Source organism: Rutidosis leptorrhynchoides, chromosome 9, assembly GCF_046630445.1.
Source record: "Rutidosis leptorrhynchoides isolate AG116_Rl617_1_P2 chromosome 9, CSIRO_AGI_Rlap_v1, whole genome shotgun sequence".
NCBI lineage: Eukaryota > Viridiplantae > Streptophyta > Magnoliopsida > Asterales > Asteraceae > Rutidosis > Rutidosis leptorrhynchoides.
This window is the reverse complement of record NC_092341.1, coordinates 253,454,204-253,461,711: the sequence shown is the minus strand read 5'-3', so window position 1 is coordinate 253,461,711 and position 7,508 is coordinate 253,454,204.

Genomic DNA, 7,508 nt, shown 5'->3' with positions numbered 1-7,508 from the left:
TGGTTCAAATTATCATGTTTGGAAAGGCAAGATGGAGGATCTTCTTTATGTGAAAGATTATTATTTGCCTGTTTTTACTGAGGATAAACCTGAGGAAAAATCTGATGCTCAATGGAAAATTTTGCATAGACAAGTATGTGGGTATATTCGGCAGTGGGTTGATGATAATGTTGTGAATCATATTACTGGGGAGACTGATGCTAAAGCCTTATGGAAAAAGCTTGAGCAGTTATATGAACGAAAGACTGGGAATAACAAGTTGTTCTTAATTAAGCAGATGATGGCTTTGAAGTATCATGATGGGACTCCTATTACAGATCACCTAAATGCATATCAGGGTATTATAAATCAACTTGCAGGTATGGGTATCAAGTTTGAGGATGAGATTCAGGGTCTCTGGTTACTTGGTACATTACCGGACTCTTGGGAGACTTTTAGGACATCTTTGTCCAACTCTGCACCGAATGGTACTATCACCATGGAATTGGCTAAGGGTAGTATTTTGATTGAAGAGATGAGAAGAAAGTCACAAGGTTCCTCTTCACAGTCAGATATCTTGGTCACAGAAACGCGGGGGAGAAGTCATAGTAGAGGTCAGGGTAAAAGAGGCAATCATCGTAGCAGCTCACGCAAAGGTAAATTTGCTAATGTTGAGTGTTATAATTGTCATGAAAAGGGGCACACAAAGTGGTATTGTCCAAAGTTGAAGAATGAGAAGAAAAAGGCATATGACAAGAATAAACAAAAGAAAAGTGATGGTGGTGATGATGATAAGGTTGAAGTTAACGCTATCACAGATGAGTTCTTTGTTTGTTTTGATTATGATATGATCAATCTTACTCATGATGACACGAGTTGGATTGTTGATAGTGGTGCTACATGTCATGTTGCAATTTGTAGAGATCACTTCTCATCTTACACTCCAGGTGACTATGGATTTGCTAGGATGGGTAATGCCGGGTTATCAAAGATCGTTGGTATTGGAGATGTTTGTTTGAAATTTGACACGGGAATGGAGTTAGTTTTGCATAATGTAAAACATGTTCCGGATATGAGACTTAATGTTATTTCAACAGGCATTCTTGATGATGATGGTTATTATAACGGTTTTGGTAATGGTATTTGGAAACTAACTCTTGGTTCTATGATAGTGGGAAGAGGCAAGAAAGACTCAAGATTATACATCACGCGTCCGAAGATCATCCAGAACATTGTTAACGCAGTGGACAATGTTGATTCTACTGAGTTGTGGCATAAAAGACTTGGCCACATGAGTGAAAAGGGGATGTCTATCTTGTTCAAGAAGAATGTGTTGTCGGGTGTTAGTGGTATTGATTTGAGTAAGTGTTCTCACTGTTTGGCAGGGAAACAGACCAGAGTTGCGTTTAAGAGTCATTCTCCTTTTCGAATGAAGAACATACTTGATCTAGTTCATTCGGATGTTTGTGGGCCTATGAAGACTAGGACACTTGGTGGATGTTCCTACTTTGTTACATTCATCGATGATCATTCCAGGAAGGTGTGGGTTTATACCTTAAAGTCAAAGGATCAAGTATTTGAAAAGTTTAAGGAATTTCATACACTAGTTGAAAGGCAAACGGGGAAGAAACTCAAGTGTATTCGGACTGATAATGGCGGTGAATACATTGGCAGATTTGATGCTTATTGTAAGGAGAATGGTATTCGGCATCAAAAAACTCCACCAAAGACACCTCAGTTGAATGGCTTAGCAGAGAGGATGAACAGAACTTTGGTTGAGAGAGTTAGATGTTTGCTTTCACATGCAGGGTTGTCCGATTCCTTTTGGGGTGAGGCTTTAAATACGGCAGTTCATATTATTAATCTAACCCCTTGTGTTCCTTTGCGTTTTGATGTTCCTAACAGGGTTTGGAGCGGCAAAGATGTTTCTTACCGTCATTTACGAGTTTTTGGATGTAAAGCTTTTGTTCATGTTCCCAAAGATGAGAGGTCAAAGCTTGATATGAAGACTAAGCCATGTGTATTCCTCGGCTATGGTGAAGATGATTTTGGGTACAGGTTATACGATCCAGTTCAGAAGAAACTTGTACGAAGCCGAGATGTTGTTTTTACAGAAGATCAGATGTTAAAAGATGTTGAGAAGACAGATTCAGTTCCTCAAACTAGTGCTGATCTTGTTGATTTGGATCCAGTTACTCCACAACATGTTGGAGATGATGTTCATAATGATGAACATGGTACTGATGATGATTATGCTCCGGAGCAGGTAGAGATTCCAGTACCAGATGTGCCCCCATTTGTCCCACTTAGGCGGTCTACTCGAGACCGTCATCCTTCTGTTAGATATTCTGCTGATGAGTATGTATTAGTTACTGATGGGGGAGAGCCAGAATGTTATTCAGAAGCAATGAAAGATGCGCATAAGAAAGAGTGGGGTGAAGCTATGCAAGATGAAATGAATTCTTTGCATGAGAACAATACTTATGAGCTGGTGAAGTTACCTAAAGGCAAGAGAGCTTTGAGAAACAAATGGGTATTCAAAGTGAAGACAGATGAGCTTACTTCACAACCAAGGTACAAAGCTAGGTTAGTCGTTAAAGGATTCAGCCAGAAAAGGGGTATTGATTTTGATGAGATTTTCTCACCGGTTGTGAAGATGGGATCTATTTCAGTGGTATCAGAGCGGGTTAGCCTAGAATTATGTGGATTAATCGCCCCAGTTAGACAACGATAATGGATCATTGTGTGTGCCTTATATCAAAAGATCTCCCTGATTTGGCCTTGGTCAGGTTGAGAGTTGCGGGTAATGGCCGGCGATATAAGGTGAATGGATCATGTGCGGAATATCGTTGAAGGGGAGGCCTGGTGATGTGGTCTTCGGTTTGAGGGGAGGATTGTTGGGTGCAAACCCAATCCCACATTGGTTGGGGATAAATGTCAAGATCAACATATAAGCTCATGAGTGTCTCTCTCTACTACCAATTGGTTTTAGAGTAATGTGGGAGCTCATGGCTTATATGTTTGGTGCTTGTTGGGCTATAACCGGTCCTTTCACAAACATATTAGACAACATCTTATAATCAAGAAAATGCATCATTCTTCCAAATCAAGATACGTAATCATAACTTGAATGCCAGGCCTTACAAATTTGGTCATGTGGGTTGTTATTTCAAATCAGAGAACCGTCATTATACTTTGAGGTCTCAACAATAGCCTTAACAAAAGCGATATCAAGCTATACTTCTTGAAATTAGTCAGACATCTAACCAACTACAAACGAACAAGGATATATAAAAACAGTGGCTACACAAACCAGTGCAGCAAAAACAACCACACAAAGAACCATTCAGGGATGAATAGGCAAGTTGATCCATAGAACCACGAGATTACCTGGCAAGACAACACGAATGAATATAAATTACATCGAGGTAAATGGTTATGGGTAGCAAACAGAATTTGGAAAATTGAACAACAACATCATGAACAATATCTTGTTTGGACATTTTTTGGGAGATCGCGGACGTTGACTTGCGTTGACTTTTTAGCGTCTCATAATTATGATAGTTTAATAATTTAATCAATTCCTAAGCAGAATTATTCTGTATATAATAACTTAAGAAAATAAAAACTACAGCCACTTTTGAAGATAAAAGCACTATTCATTTCACAACATACAGGACAGAAACAAGTAATAGGAAAAAGTAAAAAAATAAAAAATAGAACATGGTCTGTTAACTACTACAAAACCCTAACTGAATACAATCAATTAAAAAATCAGGGTCGATTCACAGACCTGATTACTTAGCATAACCACCGCCACAAGCATTATAATCTTGTTCATGAGCATCAACCAAATAAACCGGAGGTAAATCAGTAACATCAAATGATTTCTCTTTCATCGCTTGAACGACGTCGTTTTTCTTCAGAATGGTACGGCGGATGGGCGGGCGGTTACGGCGTTGATCGCGAGAAAAATACTTGATATCAAACACGGTTTCTGGATCGGAGGTTGGAAGGATTGCCTTCGCCGGTTCGGTGGCCGGACAAAACGGCCGGTAATCGGCGACGAGAGGTAGTGCAGATTTGTATTCTGGATCGGCACATGGTCCGGTGATCTCCCAGGGTTTTTTTATGTAACGCCTTAGGTTTTGAACAACGGATTTAGCTTTTGATGCCATTGGAACGATGTGCAGGAAATGATGGTGATGATGTTAGACTGATTACATAAAACGGAGGATATGAAAGTTTGAGGGAGTAAACTGTTAATTTCTAAATGTATGGGATGTGTTTTGAAAATCAAGTGAGTTATGGTGAAAAATATTTTCCTACCTTGAATCACATAACCAATTTTCAGTTACACCCAATAATTCATCTAAATGTTTACGACGAAACTTGAACTCTTAAACTCTTTAATTGAAAGGTTTTGTGAATATCGTTAGGCTATAAGCCCTTTGGTATTAGAAAACCAATTTAACAGTTGATTATGTTCCAGTTAGACGTCCTTGTGTCCAAGATAAGTTGTGTGCGAAAAGGGCGTATGAAACCAATATAATGAGTATGGTAAGAAATGTGACATGTTGCCGTTAAATTCTTATGACTAATTTTGATCAATTAAAGTGAATACCATTTCGATAAAACTATGAAATCGAAGCTAATGTGATTACTATAGCTAGTGTTAAAGTTTTGGTTAGCTTTAACGTGCATACTTTAACGGTTTATTTAGCAGCTTTAATATTATTTTGGACCTTAAACTTGATCATGGCCTCATGGCCCCGAAACATAATCTAGTTCTAATATCGTGTTTTATATAGGGCAGGTTTTTTTGGTGATAGTTCGGATTAGTCCGGGTTTCCTCTGGGGCAGTAGTTGGGGCGGGTTATGCAACTACGAGAGATGAACGTGTGGGTGATTAAGGGGCTGTTTACTTTTTTCTTCATTAAGTTCTATATGGATATAGATGGCAGTATGGATATAGATAGCAGTATGAATATGATCAATGGATATATAATGTTGTTTACTTTTTATGCTGAATAAACGGTCTGAATGATTAAATTGACTGTTTTACCCCTAAATTAAATTTTTTTATTAAAATTAATAATCTGTCTACATTTTTTTATTAAATACATAATTACAATTATTTTAAGTTATGTTATGATACTAATATAAATATAAATACATAACAAATAAATAATAGCTAAATAATTATAATAATTAGTATTAATTTAAAAAAAAAAAAAAAAAAAAAAAAGAAGGGGATCTTTTATATACATAGTAATAAATTAACACCATCGGTAACATTTCACAATCCACCATGTGTACATTACAAAATCTCCATATACTTCTAATTCTTATCCCAACGAACATTGATATTGATATACTCCGTATGATATTCATATTCAACTAATAGCATAAAAAAGACAACGATTTCCAATTCTTTATTATCGCTATCCCCACCTACTAAGTGTATAATCATCATCATCGTCATATATAATAACTGAATAACTTCAACCCTCGAGGTGATGGTTATCGGAGGAACAAGTGACGGCGACCGGAGGAGCAAGTGACGGCGACCGGAGGAACAAGTGGTGGAGACAGGAGGAGCAAGTGACGGCGACCGGAGGAACAAGTGTCGGAGATCGGAGAAGCAAGCGACGGCATCCGTTAGTTGAGAACCGTTAACGTCCAAGGTCTTCGATTAGGTTTTGATTTTACATATAATTTGAAGATGATGATTGTTTTTTTGTTGTTATTTTTATTTTGATGGAGGGTTTTGTCCGAAGATGAAATTGTTAAGGGTAAAGGTAGAATGAGATGGCCATATGGGACAACAGCCCTTTTTTGTATTAATCATATAGCTCCCTGGTAAGGTGGTTGAAAAAATTAAGTCAAAAGTAAACAAGGTAAGTTGGTGACCGAATAAGTCCTCTAGAACATTAATCCCAATTAAGTCTCCATGATTGATCCCAATCTGATGTCCAAAAAAAAACATTCAGATGTATATGTACACTGCAGCAATTTTTTTTTTTTTTTTTTGGTAAGCGAGGAAACTCTCCTATGAACAAGCACATTGGCTCCCCATAGAAGGTAAAACTTCGGGTAATCAAGCCCCCGAGCGCGAGACCTTGTACCGGGTGAATTGCGCATTATGCGCACCCTCTAGTCACACTCCCTTTTTGAACAATTTGGCATAGCCAGGAATTGAACCCGGATGGTGTGCTTCATTAGGCAACTCAATGGCCACTCAGGCAAGCCTGCATAGTTACACCAAATTATGTAATTAGTTATAGCAACTTCAATAGTAGCTTAAACACAAGGTCGTCTCAGTAAATTAGAAGGCTCTGTGTGGACCCTCCATCACTGACGGATTATTAGGGAGACACAGGAGAGCCCTAGTCCCCCAAAGTTATAAGCTATATTTTTATATTTTGTATATTTAATCACAAAAGTTATGTATTTTCAGTGGTTTTAGATTGAAATATCACGCCTAGTACCCAAAATTGTTACAAGTTCGATTCTTGTGGTTGTTCTTTATCTCAGTTTTAGGTTTCTATAGCCTTTATATAATCAAATTTTTACTTTGGTCAATATCCTTTATATGATCATTTAAAGTTTAAACAATGTAATGCAATAGTTTAGGCAATATAGTATTAGCCCCTTCAAAAATGATGCAATCAAATTTTTACTTTGGTCAATATCCTTTATATGATCATTTAAAGTTTAAACAATGTAATGCAATAGTTTAGGCAATATAGTATTAGCCCCTTCAAAAATGATGCTCAAAATCCACCATTGCCCTCTACATGTTTCAAGTAGATGCACCACCGGGTTTCATGTGGTGCATGTCGCTATTGAAACTGGCCAAAATGTAACTACAAAAGAGAGAAAGAGACATAGAACAGAATCAACATCAAATTCTGTTGAGAAAAGTGACACCGAATTATATCAAACCGCTAGTAATACTTGAAATAACGACAATAAAGGAACGCCAAGATTTAACGTGGAAAACCCCAATAGGGTAAAAACTACGGGCAAGGAAAGAAACGTATCACTAATATGAATAATAGGAATTACACTTCTCTCTAATTACAAGGATAATCACTAATCTTTATATCTCTTGTAATTAGGAGATTAATCTCTCAAACTCTCTATTATACTATTAGAACACAAGAAGATATGAGAAAGAAGGTTGAATGTTTTTGGGATGATTTGAATGTGCTTCCATTGCTCTCTATGTATACTAGAAGAGAATGGGATTATGTGTAGTTAGTGAACCATAAGTCTTCACAATATTTTGGCATCAATTGTGTTGATTTAGTTTATCAACTCCACAATTCATCAACTCCATCACAACTTTATGTGTCACCTTTTTTTATTTCAACAATCTCCCACTTGAAGATTTGATTGAAGCTCAATCAATCTTCACACGATGATCCTTCCTTGCCAATGATGTTGCTTACGTTTCTGCTAGGCCGCACGAGGAACGACACCAAATAAACTTGTCACTGTTGATTGACTTTGTAAGAAAATCA